Source organism: Rutilus rutilus (assembly GCF_951802725.1).
Source record: "Rutilus rutilus genome assembly, chromosome: 9".
Classification (NCBI taxonomy): domain Eukaryota; kingdom Metazoa; phylum Chordata; class Actinopteri; order Cypriniformes; family Leuciscidae; genus Rutilus; species Rutilus rutilus.
In genome coordinates, this window is record NC_140223.1 from 37,784,031 (window position 1) to 37,800,841 (window position 16,811).

Sequence of the window (16,811 nt, forward strand, 5' to 3'; positions counted from 1 at the left end):
CATGATTAAAGTGCTCTGGGCGGTTAATAAAGGCCTTCTGAAGTGAAGCGATGCGTTCGAGTAAGACAAATATCCATATTTAAAATTTTATAAAGTAAAATAACTAGCTGTCCTTAGTTGGGGACATTTAATTTAATATTAAACAATATTATTCAACAATATTATTGATCTGCCTGCATTGACACCATTATATGAGAACATCACGGTTTACTCCAGAGCGCTATATATATAGATGAACTAAATCACTTTTTTACAACAAAAATGAACCATCACTGAACTAACTTAACCCTCATGTGGTGTTCAAAACCCTATAACACTTGTGGTGTTCCCGGTCAAAAATGACAGGCCCATAAAAAAAAGCTTATAAATCACTCATTATACCATATTTTCACCCAAACTTGGATTCAATCTTTTTGTCAACTTGTTCTCTTTCAATTAGGACTGGTTTTATATTTCTGTTTGCATCTGATTAATCATGGGCCTCATTTATCTGAGAGTAGGCATCTCATTTTTTGAGTAAAAAACAAATAATTTATGAGTAAATTTGGAAATATGAAAAAAAAAATGGCTACTGTTGATCACACTAGTCTACTCTAATATTTCACCAGGAATTTTGTTTTGAAACTTTTGTTTTGTAAAAAATATGGCACATAGTCACACTTGTGGTGTTCCCGGTCAAAAATGACCGGCCTATAAAAAATAGCTTATAAATCACGCATTATACCATATTTTCACCCAATCTTGGATTCAATCTTTTTGTCCACTTGTTCTCTTTCAATTAGGACTGGTTTTATATTTATATTTGCATCTGATTATTCATAGGCCTCATTTATTTGATAGTAGGCATTTTTCTCAATATTGCCAAAATTATTAACAAATAATGCTTTTTTCACTCAAAAACTGAGGTGCATAAGCTCGGATAAATGACTCCTACAATTAAACTGTTTGAAAATTGAATACAAAACCAGTCCTAATTGAAAGAAAACAAGTTGATAAAAAGATTGAATCCAATTTTTGGGGATAATATAGCATAACGAGGGATTTATAAGCTATTTTGTGTAGGCCTGTCATTTTTGACCGGGAACACCATAAGTGTAACAAGGTGAAAAAAACAACACAAAAAAAGTAAAAAAAAAAAAAATTGGACAAGTTGTTATAGTCTCTGTGAACAAAGTCACTAAGTTTCAGTTCAATGCGATAACATTAACTAGTATTTTCAGGAAAAAGAAAATCTTCTCCAGTCAAAAATGACATGAACACCACATGAGGGTTAAGCTGGACTGTGACGCTATTTTCTTCTAGATCTGCTGTAGAGCCGAAACAAACTCTGTTGCATTATTTTCCTGTTATCACTGTAAAGCTGCTTTGAAACAAGCTTGTAAAGGTGACTTGACTTGACTATGCACGCATGATATGACAAAATAAATTACATTTTGCTTGTTTTACTAAAATAGATAAATTTAAAGTAAATATTAAGTTAGCATTTATCATTATTATTGTGCATAAGTGTTGGGGTGGGCTAGCAATGCAATTCATTTTTGGGGTAATCTTAATTTTTAAGGAGTGATGCTTACATTTTCCCAGCATAAAAATCAACAGTTTTCTCCAAAGGCGAGATCTTCGCACAGCTGCCCGTCTCCTTTGTACAGACATTACAAACGCTGAGGAAAACTGTTCTAGGTAGGGCTGTCGAGTTACTGATGTTAGTGCACCTGTCGCTCATTTCATTTTGTTATTGCAGAACTTATAGTTACATAAAGATCAGGAAAAGATACCATGGTTGTATCTTTCAACAATGAACAATCATAATGGCAAAAAAAAACAGAAAACATAAATATCAGGGGTTTGCATACATCATAATATAAGAATACATGGGAAAAAAGCACAATGACAAGGTTAAATATCTTTGAATAATTCATCATAATACATAAAGAAAATGCATTTTTTGTTTGCTATAAACCTGAGGGAGAAAGCGAGAGTTAAATTCAACAAGAAAAAGAGGAAAACCATGGAGATTTAAGCGACTTTTGCTTGTGGACGAACATTTTTGCATATAAAATGAAGAAATTTGACAACATATTCAAGGAATGATGATTTGGGGGTTTCTTAATAAAAAATAATATCTTCAAGGATAAAACTGTGGGTCACATTAGTGGGTTAAAAATGTGAGAACTTAAATGAACCCATAATTTATTGGTTATACTACAATCATAAAATAAATGAGCGACTGTTTCTTTAACAAGACACACAAAATGAGCAAGTTTCGTCATTATCAAGATGTTTACAGAATTAAACCTGTCGCTCATATCTTTTAAGTTGTTGCGTTTGTGATAACGTCGTAGGTCACATGAAAACATCAACATGGCGGATGATGTACGGCTCGCATTCATACTTAACGAGATCTGGCTATAAAGTACCTCTTTTAGCGCTCGTTAAGTACTTATTGACATTAAGTACCTACTCAGTGAGTATGCGGGTTTGGACGCAGCCCAGAGCTTGTAATAGCAGCTGCCAGATAGCAAGCACAGTTGGGCCGATTCCGGCTGAAATGCGTCACTGTCGGCATCGGTGAACAGATAATGGGCCAGATCCGTGCCGACTGACACATCTGGCTGACTGACGGGCTGTATCGTATCTGTATGGGCCAGTATCGGCTGAAAGCAGTTGTACTGGTGTCAGGTCCATACTCAGTGTAGCTGTGTGTATTTACCATCGGCCCGAGTTCGTTTTGTCACAAGCGGGCCACTACTAGAATTAAGGAACTCGTCAGCCGCCTGAAAAAAGGTTTTGGCGGTTAGGGATAAATCCATAAATCCTGATGTACTCGTTACATCATAAGAAGGATGGCGTCTACGCTAATATTAGTCTCTCTGTTTATCCCGAGGTTTACCGCAGTCCGCCGGATCCAGGCTGTATCCAGATCTGATGAAGGACCTGCGCCTGGACATGACGACAACGCAGTCCTGAAGTGTCAACCAGTCTCTCCCCTGTGAAGGCCTCCTTCCCTCCCTTTACCCCTGTACAGATAAAGCGTTGTCGGGATAATTCCGGTTTGCGTGGATATGCGGAAGCGATACAAATTCTGTATTATAAATTTTAAGGCCAGACAAGTAGTTTGTTGAGGGTTGGTTTGTAGGGAAGGACTACACGCCTGCGCACATATAATCAAACGCACATACCTATAGACTGAACTCGTAATGTGCATGTGCACGCCATCAGCGTTCTCACAGGTTCGCGTTTTTGAAGTTTGCGCAAAAAGAACTTACGAGTTTTCTGTTAAAACGGTGTCGTGTTAGCCGCCCCTAAGTTAATAATTAATGATCGTTGCGACGGAAGTGAATCAATCAAAACTAACTTTAGCTGCACTGTTAACCCTTGCTGTAAAAAAAGGCCAAATTCTGACAATATCATACCATTTTCCATTAAAACAGTAATATACCGTAGAAAACAAAAATCAGCCTACAGGAATATACTGTAAATCAACAGTGCTCAAAATCAACACTCAGAGGCTGTTTTCCCAATCACACCCTATACCCTCATTCACTATTCCCTACATTAGTTCACTAATATAGTCCCCTTGACAGAGTGAATGAAAAGAAGTCAGTGAATTGAGACACTGATGAACACCTGATAAGCAGAATCACTGAAGGACAGAGAAACAAGAACAGAAAAAAGAGAAACACAAGAACTACAACTGACTTCCAGCAACACTGAGTGTGAAACCAGTTTACAAACCAGTTTAACATTATTTCTTCCGTACAAAAGTTATTGTTGAGAATTAACAGATATTTAGTTGTTGATATTTTATTGAAAATAATAAAATAAAATAAATAAATGTATAAATTAATAAAATAAATTTATAATAAAATAAAAATAAAGTTATTATCACCATGATGGAGATCAGTATTTGTTTTAGTTGGTCTCTTGACCCTTGACTTTATAATATCAGTTATTCTCTGGCTGCTTTAACTATGAGTTTATAAAACACATTTGTTATGGCAAGAAAAAGTCAAGAGGAAGATGATCAGGTGTTTATGACTGTTGTGATGATTACATAATCATCCTGGACATTGTCTGATTCTCTGATCTTAACCAGTGTATAAGCTTTGTGTTTATGGGTATTTCATATTTTTCATATGTTTGTTAATCTACAACATGAAATACAGCAATATTTCAGTAATCAGTTATTCTGAAGAATATTGAAATCATATAGTGCTTTAGAACATTATGAGCTCCTGCTTGACTCAGACACACACAGACATCAACAATCAGCATATGAATCTCAACAATGGTGACAATAAAAAGTTTCATGTCGCAATGCATGCTGGGTTCCAGGATAGTATAAAACTCCCAGCATGCACTGCTTGCATGAGTAAAAAAATAACAATAAATTATTGCCACCGCTGATGAGAGACATTTTTTATATCTCTGTGTTTCTACAAGACATTGTAGCTCTGTTTCTTTTTTAGGTTGTGCATGAGGTGTTAAATAAAAATCATCATCATAACTTATTACTGTAGTTTCACAGTGGTGGTAATGTAACACTTTTGATACTGGTTTAAAAACTGAATGGGACTTAGTGAATGAACAGGCTATATGATGATTTTATCATCATAATCAATATAACCACAATCATTCACAAACCGTGTGTGTGCACAAGTGTGACCTACAAATACACAGTTTAAGCACCAATTGATAAACTAAAGTTAGAAAGTCAAGAGTCCAGAACCCAACTAAAGCAAACACTGATCTCTATAATGGTAACTTGAAACCAAACATTTTCAATTAAACATCTCAATAACAACTTCTGTAGATGTATGACAGAAATAAGGTCATACTGTTAATAATAAGTGTAATAATGTGTAATAGCTGGAAGTCAGTTGTCGGTCCTGTGTTTCTCTATTTTCTGTTCGTGTGTTCCTCTTTCCTTCAGGGATTCTATGGGGCGCATGTCTCGTACAGAAAATTCACTTTCTTTGTTTCAGAGGGCAGCCAAAGCTGCTAAGTGTAAATATCTTTCTGATCTGATTATGAAAAATAGGCATAACCCTCGTTGTCCTCTTTTCCACTATTGACTCCGTGCTAAATCCACCTGTTAATCTTTTCCCTGAGCCTTCTGTCTCCCTTTGTGAAAGTTTTGGAAACTTTTTCACAAGTAAGGTTTTGGCTATTAGATCTCAAATGGCTCAGACTGGATATACTATGTCAGAGATTCCTTTATACTCCTCCACATGGTCTGTGTTTGAGCCACTCAACTTGCACTCCTGTAAGGCAATTGTGGATTGCCTTAAGCCCACTTCATGCCCACATGATATTGTTCCTTCGCATTTCCTCAAACACACTATGGATGCAATTAGTCCAGGTCTATTATCTGTCATTAATAAATGCTTATATACGGGCACTGTTCCAGTCTGCCTTAAACATGCTGCGATAACACCATATATTAAAAAACCTAATCTTGATCCTTCATCTCTTTCCAGTTTTCGACCTATTTCAAATCTTCCTTTTATATCAAAGATCATGGAGAAAGTTGTATTGGCTCAATTACAATCTTTCTTGTTAAATAGTTCTATCAATGAAGTTTTTCAATCAGGTTTTAAAGCATTACATAACACTGAATATGCTCTTTTAAGAGTCTTAAATGATATCTCACCACTGACTCAGGCAAACAAATGGCTTTGGTCCTGTTAAGTGCTGCTTTTGACTTAGTCGGCCACAACATCCTTCTGTCACGCCTGGAGTCTTGTGTAGGACTTCGTGGTTCTGTTTTACAGTGGTTTCACTCTTACCTGTCAGATAGATGTTTTACTGTTCATTTGGGACAATACTCATCCACTAACAAACCCCTTGGTTGTGGTGTTCCTCAGGGATCAATCCTTGGGCCTGTGTTGTTTTCTCTGTATTTGCTCCCCATGGCCGCTATTTTTTAAAAACACGGTGTCTCTTTTCATCTATATGCCAACGATACCCAGCTTTACCTGCCCTTGCAACGCAATAATAAATATACTCTTCAGCCGCTGTTAGATTGTCTAAACAAACTTAAGTCATGGCTTTCAAGCAATTTTTTAAACTTAAATGAAAATAAAAGTTTATAATTTTCGGCCCCAAGGAAAACTGTGTTTTTGATTTTGATCTGGGCTTTGTCACCCCATATAACACAAAGTGTGCCAGAAATTTGGGCTTCCTTTTTGACTCCAGTTTAAGTCATGCTTTTTTGGTTAATACATTTAAATGACAGATGGTCAATTTAAGGCAGTCGGTTTCTCCAAGTGAAATTAGTAAACTCCAGTTTTAATTTAGTGCATTTTTACAGTAACATACAGTAAAGAACTGTACAATTAACAGTATATTACTGGCAACAGTGTTTATAAACTTTAATAAATTTATTCTAGAGCTGCTGTAAAGCTAAAACAATCTCTGTTACTTTATTTTCCTATTATCACTGTAAAGCCGCTTTGGAACAATCTACATTGTTAAAAGCACTATATAAATGGAGATGACTTGACTTGACTGGACTTGAGGGAAGATCCTGCAGACGCAGACCATCGTTTTCGAGAGGAATCATTCAGCTGAAAAAAACGAGTATTTAATTAATTTATTGTTCTAGTGTTGTTTGATGTTTTAATTGTCAAATGCATATCTGTCTGTTATGAATTTGAGACACTTGACTTTTTATGAGTTCTCTCGGCTCGATTTTCTCACAAATGTGTCCAGGCAGATTTTCTCACAAATGCAGTTGAGCAACTTCCTCTTCTAAAACAGTAGATGGCGCTAAGCTAGAGGATTCATTTAGCGCTAGTCTCCCGGGAGAAGCACTGATTTGAAATTTGCCTTTACCTACAGCTGAGGAAAATGACCGGTGAACAGGTGTGTTTCTGTCTTACTTTATCTATAATTAACCTTGCCTTTGCCTTAAACCTGGCAAAGGCAAGTTTCAAATCAGTGCTTCTCCCGAGCGCCATCTACTGTTTTAGAAGAGGGAGTTGCTCAACTGCATTTGTGAGAAAATCGAGCCGAGAGATCTCAAAAGTCTCATAAAATCTCATAAAAAGTCAAGTGTCTCACAATCATAACAGACAGATATGCATTTGTATTATATGTTTGCATTTTACAGATATTTTGGCAACACTACAATAAGGTTTCATTCGTTAATATAAGTTAACTACACGGTGGCTACTGCAGTTGAATTTTCCTATTGGAAGTTGTGGTGCCCTGTGACATAAGAGGGCACCAGCTCACCACGCCCTTGCCTACAGAGAGACTTGTCTCAGGTGCACTAATTTTAACAAATGAGACCTTGTTAGGGGTTCAAGCATGAAATGCTGAAACCCTATTGTAATTGGAAGGATTTGTAAAACTTTTTTTGGATTTGTGCAGGCCAAACCGTAAGGCCTAGAGACTTGAAACCTGGCCAGATGGTAGGCCTCAATTTGGGGAGAACCTATCAGGGCTGAGTTTCCCGATAACTATGTATCTTAGCTCTTAAGAGCGCTCTCTACGTGCAAGGTTACGAACGCTCGCCGTAAATTCCACGCGCGTTTCCCAAAAATGCACTTAACATGAAGAACACGCAAGAACGCGCTCTACGTGCTACTTAAGAGTCGCTGTCCATTTGCGAAGTGCTGAAATATAACCTTATATGGAATCGTATTCTTAACGTTTAACCTAATAATTGTCATCTGTTGTGGATTAGCAATCAAGACAAGTCTATATAAAGCACCTACCTACAGGCGGAGGCACTGACAAAATGGCTGAACAAAAAAAAACCAAGAAAAGATACTTTTCAAAAAAAATTAAATCAATGTCCTTTTAGAGGAGATAGAGAGAAACAAAGATGTAATTTTTAACAGATTTAAAGGACACCATACAAATAAGGAAAAACAAAACATCTGGGAGGACATTGCTACCAAACTAACTGCAACCAGGGGTGTTCAAAGATCAGGGAAGGAGGTCCGCAAGAAGTGGCAGGATTTTGCAAGCCTGGCAAAAAGGAAGAGGGCACTGCAGAGGACTGCAATTAAAAAAACAGGTGGTGGGACCATTGAGACCCCCCTTCTCACAGCAGAGGAAGAAAAGGCCTTGTCAGTACTTGGCCCAAGTGCTTCGGATGGCATTAGTGGTGGTATTGACATCCATGGAGGAGTAGGGATAAACCTACCATCTCCTAGTCCTCCAAACAACCCTCCCAGGCCTCAGCCTCCATCTTCAGTGCTCCAGACTGCAGCCACAACACCTCAGCAGTTTGAGAATGTATGTAGCTGTAGTCAGGACCTAGTGCAGCTGGAGAGGGAGAAGCTAGATGTCTTGAAAGACATTAGGCAATGCCTTCAAGAAGCCAATGAGAGAGACAACAACTTTCAACAGCAGCTCAAGAAGGCCAAGCTGGCCTTAGAAGAGAGGAGGCTTGCACTAGAGGAGATGAGTTTTGCAAGGCCCTCAATTTCTGTGCCAATTATCTTGCCAGAAGACACAGGTAATGTGATTTATAGTTCAATGAGGATTTATGAAGTTTCAGTCATTTCTTGTGCAATGTGAAATGTTTTCTATATGTAGTTATGACTCATCCCACTGTACAATGTCTTTTGCAGGTCGTGGGGAACTGAATAACCCAAATTAATAAAACTATGCAATGTTAGCTAGATGCAATGTTTTTGATGTCCATGTGTTTGTTGAACCATGCACACAAGGCCTAAGGCCATATGAAATACTATAATAATTGTTATGAGTTCTTCCTAGTGTTTCTGAAGTAAATGGCTAATGGTTGATGATTATTTTCAGACATAAGCATTTAAGTTTCAATATTATTAATATATAAAGTCTATATATTTAGCGTGACAGATAGCACAAATATACGTACAGTATGTACTTCATCTAGTCATTATGAACAGAGGATAGATTAAAGGAAGATGTAATCTATACAATTTCTAAGCATGCCACACCTTCACTTTCTTCAAGGTAGGGCCTAATGTCATTACTGAAATTGATGATAGTCAGTGGGATATGTGAACATCATCACAGCCTGATAACCTTCACATGGTTCCTTCAATTAAGCTAGGATTAGTATAGAGTTTACACCTCACTAGACTTGCAGAGGAAATCATGGCTGCACTACAGCGTGTTCTTCAATTGAGGGTCAGAGAAAGACAGAGACAACCACGAAGTAGATTGGTGACTTTAAATGCCTTCATCAGACAGCATCAAAACCCCTTGGATATCCTTGATGACATGGCTATAATTAGGCGATACCGTCTGCCAAGAGGACAAATAGCCCAACTGCTAAATAGCATTGGACCTCAGCTGATGTGTGCCACCAGGAGAAATGTTGCCTTGTCCCCTGAAGTCCAACTCCTATCAGCCTTGAGATTTTATGCAACAGGCAGTTTTCTCCAGGTGCTTGGTGATGGGCTTGGACTAAGTAAGGCATCAGTTTCAAGAGCTGTTCAAGCGGTCACCAATGCATTACTTCCACTTGCTGCGGAACACATTAAATTTCCAGCATCAAGACAGGACATCACAGAAATACAACAGTATTTTTTAACACATCATCACATCCCACAGGTCATTGGAGTGATTGATGGTACCTTGATCCCGATCCTTACACCATCTGTGGATGGCCATGTATATATATGCCGCAAAGGCTATGCAGCTATCAACTGCCAGGTGATCTGTGACCATAAGGGTTTGATCACAGACATTGTGGCAAGGTGGCCCGGAAGCACACACGACTCCTTCATGTTCACCAATTCATCTGTGGGTCAGGAGGCACAAAACTCACAGGGACAGTGGAGGCTGTTTGGGGACAGCTGTTACCCACTGAGGCCATATCTCTTCACGTCTGTGGCTAATCCTATGAGTAACAGGGAGACAAATTTCAACGAGGCACACCGTGTTGCACGTAGTATTGTGGAACGCACAATAGGGAGGTGGAAGATGCGTTTTCAGGCAATTCACCAGTCTAGCGGTGGTCTTTTATTTGCTCCACAAAAGTGCTGTGCAGTAATAATAGTAACAGCTATGCTGCACAACATTGCAGTGCAGATGAGAGTGCCCTTACTTAACAGGGAGGAAGATGAGGAGGTGGAGGAGGTTGAGGAGGTGGAGGACGAAGATAGCATGGGACCACATGGCCAACCAAGAAATGCCCAATACATGGCTGGTTTTCGTGCACGTCAGCAAGTCATTGACAGATTTTGCCCAGTCTTTGAAGCATATTTCCCACATTACTTCTTTTATGAATTTTTTTGTTCATTCATTTAATTTAGATGTGTATTTCTATTTTTGTCTTCCCTTTTTAATTATTTCCTTTATAAATTCATGTAAACAAAAAACGAGTACAATAAAGTCCTACAATCAAAACCTTATATTATAGGTTGCAGTGTAATCTGTTAAATCTACATAAAAGTGTAATCTGCCGGTTGTCCTGGAGGTGACCTCATAACTCTGTCTTCTTACGATGCACTTGGGGATTTACGATTACTCCAGAGCACTCGTAGATTTTTAAGTGCTACTTAAGTTACGATGCTTTTGGGAAACAGACCGTAATATTAAGATCTGTCGTACGATCGTTTTTACGATCTACTTAGGCTTACGATGCTTTTGAGAAACGCAGCCCAGAGTATGACCCCGATTGGCCCATAGGTGGCGCTACAGCAACCAAAAGTACAAAATCGCTCATAACTCTTAGACCGTTTGTCCTAGTGTGTCTTACGCCACTGTGATCCCTGGCTCGAGGCGGACAAAATGGGTTTCTCCAATTTCGATTTAGGCAGGACAAAATTTCTGCTATGTCGCATTTTGTCCAAAACCTACTTTTGCAAAACTAGTCCCAGGATTTTTGCCCGATCGGAACCAAACCAGTCTAGGACAATTCTCTGGACTCTCTCGATCAATAATTATCGAAAAAAAGTAGAACTTTTGCATTTGGGTGGCTGTAACAGGGTCATTTAGAAAAGGGACGTGGCAAAATACACTCAAAAGCCTATAAATCCTAAAGGAAAACTCAGAACTTCACAAAAATTTATGAGCATATGTGTCATAACATGGTGAAGAAGCATGCAGAGTTTCATGGAGATCGGACCATAGATGGCGCTATAACTGTTTAAAGCTTTAAAACCATATATTTCCTATGGTACATTGTCTGTATTGTCTGTAAATGGTCTTTTCCATCTATTATATAAGTGGTTACATGCTTGCTAAATAAAACTTACTAACTTTTGATGCTTTTGTGCTTAAAGGCCTTAAAGGCCTTAATTGCTTGAACCCCGATAAATGCTGCTTGCAGCTTTAATTGTAAAGTGTTACCGATATTTTAAACCGTTGCGTGAACTCTGGAAACAACATTTGTCAAACCTATATGCTTAAGATTTAATATTGACCTCACAATATCTATTCCTTTATTTAAAAGATGTAGTTCAGAGAAACCCTCACAGCTAATGCTGCTGAAATGGAGATCGAGGGATCATGAACTGGTGGCTCCAGCAGCAGATCGAGGGGCAGACACAAGATAAGTTTAAATCTATATTAAAAACACACCTCTTTTTTTATTTAATTTTTTTATATACACTCACCTAAAGGATTATTAGGAACACCATACTAATACTGTGTTTGACCCCCTTTCGCCTTCAGAACTGCCTTAATTCTACGTGGCATTGATTCAACAAGGTGCTGAAAGCATTCTTTAGAAATGTTGGCCCATATTGATAGGATAGCATCTTGCAGTTGATGGAGATTTGTGGGATGCACATCCAGGGCACGAAGCTCCCGTTCCACCACATCCCAAAGATGCTCTATTGGGTTGAGATCTGGTGACTGTGGGGGCCATTTTAGTACAGTGAACTCATTGTCATGTTCAAGAAACCAATTTGAAATGATTCGAGCTTTGTGACATGGTGCATTATCCTGCTGGAAGTAGCCATCAGAGGATGGGTACATGGTGGTCATAAAGGGATGGACATGGTCAGAAACAATGCTCAGGTAGGCCGTGGCATTTAAACGATGCCCAATTGGCACTAACGGACTTAAAGTGTGCCAAGAAAACATCCCCCACACCATTACCTGCACAGTGGTAACAAGGCATGATGGATCCATGTTCTCATTCTGTTTACGCCAAATTCTGACTCTACCATCTGAATGTCTCAACAGAAATCGAGACTCATCAGACCAGGCAACATTTTTCCAGTCTTCAACTGTCCAATTTTGGTGAGCTCGTGCAAATTGTAGCCTCTTTTTCCTATTTGTAGTGGAGATGAGTGGTACCCGGTGGGGTCTTCTGCTGTTGTAGCCCAAGGTTGTGCGTGTTGTGGCTTCACAAATGCTTTGCTGCATACCTCGGTTGTAACGAGTGGTTATTTCAGTCAAAGTTGCTCTTCTATCAGCTTCTATCGGCCCATTCTCCTCTGACCTCTAGCATCAACAAGGCATTTTCGCCCACAGGACTGCCGCATACTGGATGTTTTTCCCTTTTCACACCATTCTTTGTAAACCCTAGAAATGGTTGTGCATGAAAATCCCAGTAACTGAGCAGATTGTGAAATACTCAGACCGGCCCGTCTGGCACCAACAACCATGCCGCGCTCAAAATTGCTTAAATCACCTTTCTTTCCCATTCTGACATTCAGTTTGGAGTTCAGGAGATTGTCTTGACCAGGACCACACCCCTAAATGCATTGAAGCAACTGCCATGTGATTGGTTGATTAGATAATTGCATTAATGAGAAATTGAACAGGTAATCCTAATAATCCTTTAGGTGAGTGTATATATATTTATTGAACATTTTCAACTTTAAACACAACACAGATTCACAACTCAGAAAAATAAAAATAAAATATATAAATAAATAAATAAGTAAATTAATAATAATAATAATAATAATAATAAAAACAGCATAAATGGTACCAAACACATTTAACCTAGGCCACCTAAAGAGTAAAAAAATAAATATACATAAAGGTACATTACAATTTCAAAAACATTATGTACTCGCTCAAGGCATTTGAGTGGAAAAACCTTTCTGCAGAATAGTTGACAATTCAGCCCCTAGATTATTGATATAGACACTATATCAAGAATAGACATCCAGACACTATAAAACTGGTCTGGCTGACCATTAACTAAACAAGTTAAGTATTCCAGCGGAATAAGTTACATCAAAATCTTGTGCCAACCCGATATAGTTGGAGTCTTGTCACTTATCCACCTCAGTAATATGTTTTTCCTAGCAGCAAAAGTAAGAAGATTATACAACCTTTTTTCTTTGGATAAAATCAAAGCTTTATCAGGCAGACCAAGGATCAAAAATAAAGGATCCAATGCCAACTCCTTATTAAAGATAATAATTCTTTCTTATTAAAGAAATATCACATTGATTGTCAACATCAGAACAGTGTTGCCAACTATTTTCAAAGGAAAGTAGCTAATTCCTTCCCAGAAAGTCATTAAATGTCACTAGGTCACGTCATACGTCAATTAGTATATTCATGACGTCGCACCTGCCTAATATGTTTTCTCTCCAAATTCATGCTCACATACTGTATTTTAATATAATATGATATAAGCCCTTTTCGGACGGGATTAGCTTTACAAGGGTAGATGGAGTCATGTAATTTTACCACAGGACGTCTGTAATAGTAATGGCCAATTCGCACGGGATAAGATATCTCAGTAAAACTAGTTGAAGTGGGAGGATTAACTCGATTTGCGCATCGCCGTCACCCTCCTGTCGTCATGTGTGTATTACGTTGCTTCCTGATATCACGTGCGCAAACAACCTATATTTATTTATATAAAACAGTTAGGTCTGGTCGAACGATGTATTAATTAACTTCAGATTGGATTGTGTTGGTAAAAGGCACTTACCTAACACTAAAAGATGTTTCGTGCCTCTAACAAGTGCTTTCGATCTTCTTTCTGATCTGAATGGTACGTGTGGAAAACACTTGAGTTTAGAGATGCTCCGATCAGCATTTTTGGGGCCGATCACCGATTACCGATCACCAAAATCATGATCTGCAGATTGCCGATCACTGCCGATCACAGAATGGCAGGGGAATGGGAATCTTTTATCTATAATCTAGCAGAGTTTGCACCATTTGTAGAAATGAAACTAACTATGAATTAACTATTGAAAAAAAAACAAAAAAAAAAAAACAGTAGAAATAGGCTACAGTCAAGATCTTGAAGAACCACCAAGTGTTTATTTAATTGTATTTAGAAAATGAGATAACTTAAGGCTACTGTAGGCCATCTTTCCCAAATAAGGCAGAGTAACATTAAATTATTCCAAACAAAGAGGGGTCAGGCAGACCAACACACATTAGATCAATGGGATGGGATCAAGTTACACTTAGGCATACTTGGAAATTGTAGCCTCTTAATACACTGACTACATTAAATAATTGGCATCAAAATGTAAAACTTGTCACACCAAAATTGGCTACTGCCACAAAGGACAAAAGGACAAAACTATGTCAAGTTTTTTTTTCTGTTATTATTATGAACGTCTGATGTAGTTGAGGAACCATTTTAAAAAACTATACAAATATTTAAAAATATTTGTGCTAAAAAGTGCAAAACAACATAACAACTGAAACAACAACAACTGAATTTTAACAAATACTATACAAACTATGATATGAAACCGAAATCGCGATTCTCAGATCCACGAACCTGTGTCGCGGTGTGAGAAGGCAGAATCGGGACACACCCCTTCCAACTCCCAGAGTTATCCTCCCCGTCCAGATCCAATGCATCTTTATCATCTTTAAATTACTATTGGGCAATTCCAGCATTATGGACGTGACATTTGCAGTCAAACCTTGAAATATAAATTCTCAGAAAACGCATTTAATACCAATATACTGAAACGTCTGTTCCATACTCCCTTAATAAAGGAGTCCAGATATTAGAAAAATATCAGTCCACACATGAGTTTTACATTTAATATGAGGGAAATAGGCTACACATGCGTTACAGACTTGACACAAAAAATCTTTAACTTTTAGGTGACAAAATATATATTTTTGTAATTCTATGAATTACACTGCGCAAACCAAAAGTAATACTAGCCTATCCACCGGATGAAGAAGGGTTGGCTCTCCACAGAACTTTTTACAAACTATTTTTCGTGTTCGCAGAAAGGAGAAAAACAATGTTATGGACGTGACAGCTCTGAACCCAGTCAACACTTTGATCTCACAGTGATGTCACCATGTGGTCACACCGTCAGCAATCTGAGTTCACAGTGATCTAAAAGTGTAACCTCACAGCGCTCTCACTGTGTGCTCAAACTGTGACCACAATACCCACATAGCAACATTGTGTCGGCCCAGATCCGGCCCACATCTGGCACACGTGGAAAGATGATCTGGCCCACATGCAGCGTGGAATTACGGCACTTGGGTGGGCCACTCCTGTTTGCCAAATCTGGGCCACAAGCAGGCCATAGCAATGCCACATGTCAGCCAAGAGCAAAGAAATAAACCAGAACTGGACCTTATCTGAGCCACAAAATCTGTGTATATTAAATATGAAGTCATCTCAGCCTGTTAACAAAAAGAATCACTGAAAGAAAGAAGAGAACAGAAAAAAGAGACGAGCAGAAACACAAGAACTACAACTGACTTCAGCCACAGCCTCAGATGAAATCAACTGAAGAGAAAAGAAGACATTAAATCTGTGAAGATCTCAGCAGAGGAGGATTAAACAACTCCACAAACAGCATTACCAGCTTCACTTATTACTAACCAGACTGCCTTTATTTCTGTCAGAAGTCTACAGAAGTTTTTATTGAGAATTAACAGAAGTTGAACTCTAATGTGTTTCATTTGAAGTCACCATAACAGTGATCAGTGTTTCCATTAGTTGGGCTCTTAACTCGTATTATATCTCTTATCTTTTTTGGCAGCTGTGACAGTGTGTTTGTCAAACACATTTGCAGCAGCAAAGAAAGTTAAAGTGAAACGAGATCAGGTGATGATGGTTACCTGTTGATGGTTTTATAATCATCATGAAATAACCTGTTTCACTGAGGTAATTTGAATCTAACAATTGTGTTGTACCAATAATATATTCTCTAATACAAACCCTGTGTTACTGCAGCATGAGTTCCAGCAATATTATAACAATCAATTAGAAGATTTTAACAAACATGAGCACGAAAAATTACTGTTCGATAACAAACACAGACATCAATAATCAACCTATGAATCTCAACAATGGTGACAATCTTTAGCAATCCTTGCTGCAATGCATGCTGGGTACCATCATTGTACAAAACTCCCAGCATGCATTGCAACATGAATAAATTATGCAGCTGAATTGTCCTATTATTTTAATTCTAAATATGTGCTTTTATTTTTTGCTGTTATGAATTAATCTGTTTATCTAAAAAATATATATATATATTGTCACCCTTGTTGAGATTCATGTGCTGATTTTTGATATCTCTGTGTCACAGTGGATTCATTTTTCATGTTCATGTTTGTTAAAATTTTCTAACTGATTGTTATAATATTGCTGGAACTCATGCTGCAGTAACACAGGGTTTGTGATGAGAATATATTATTGGTCCAACACAGTTGTTAGATTCAAATTACCTCAGTGAAGCAGTCTATTTCATGATGATTATAAAACCATCAACAGGTAACCATCATCACCTGATCTCGTTTCACTTTAGCTTTCTTTGCTGTTTGACAAACACACTGTCACAGCTGCCAAAAAAGACAACAGATATAATAAGAGTTAAGAGCCCAACTAATGGAAACACTAATCACTGTTATGGTGACTTCAAATGAAACACATTAGAGTTAAACAC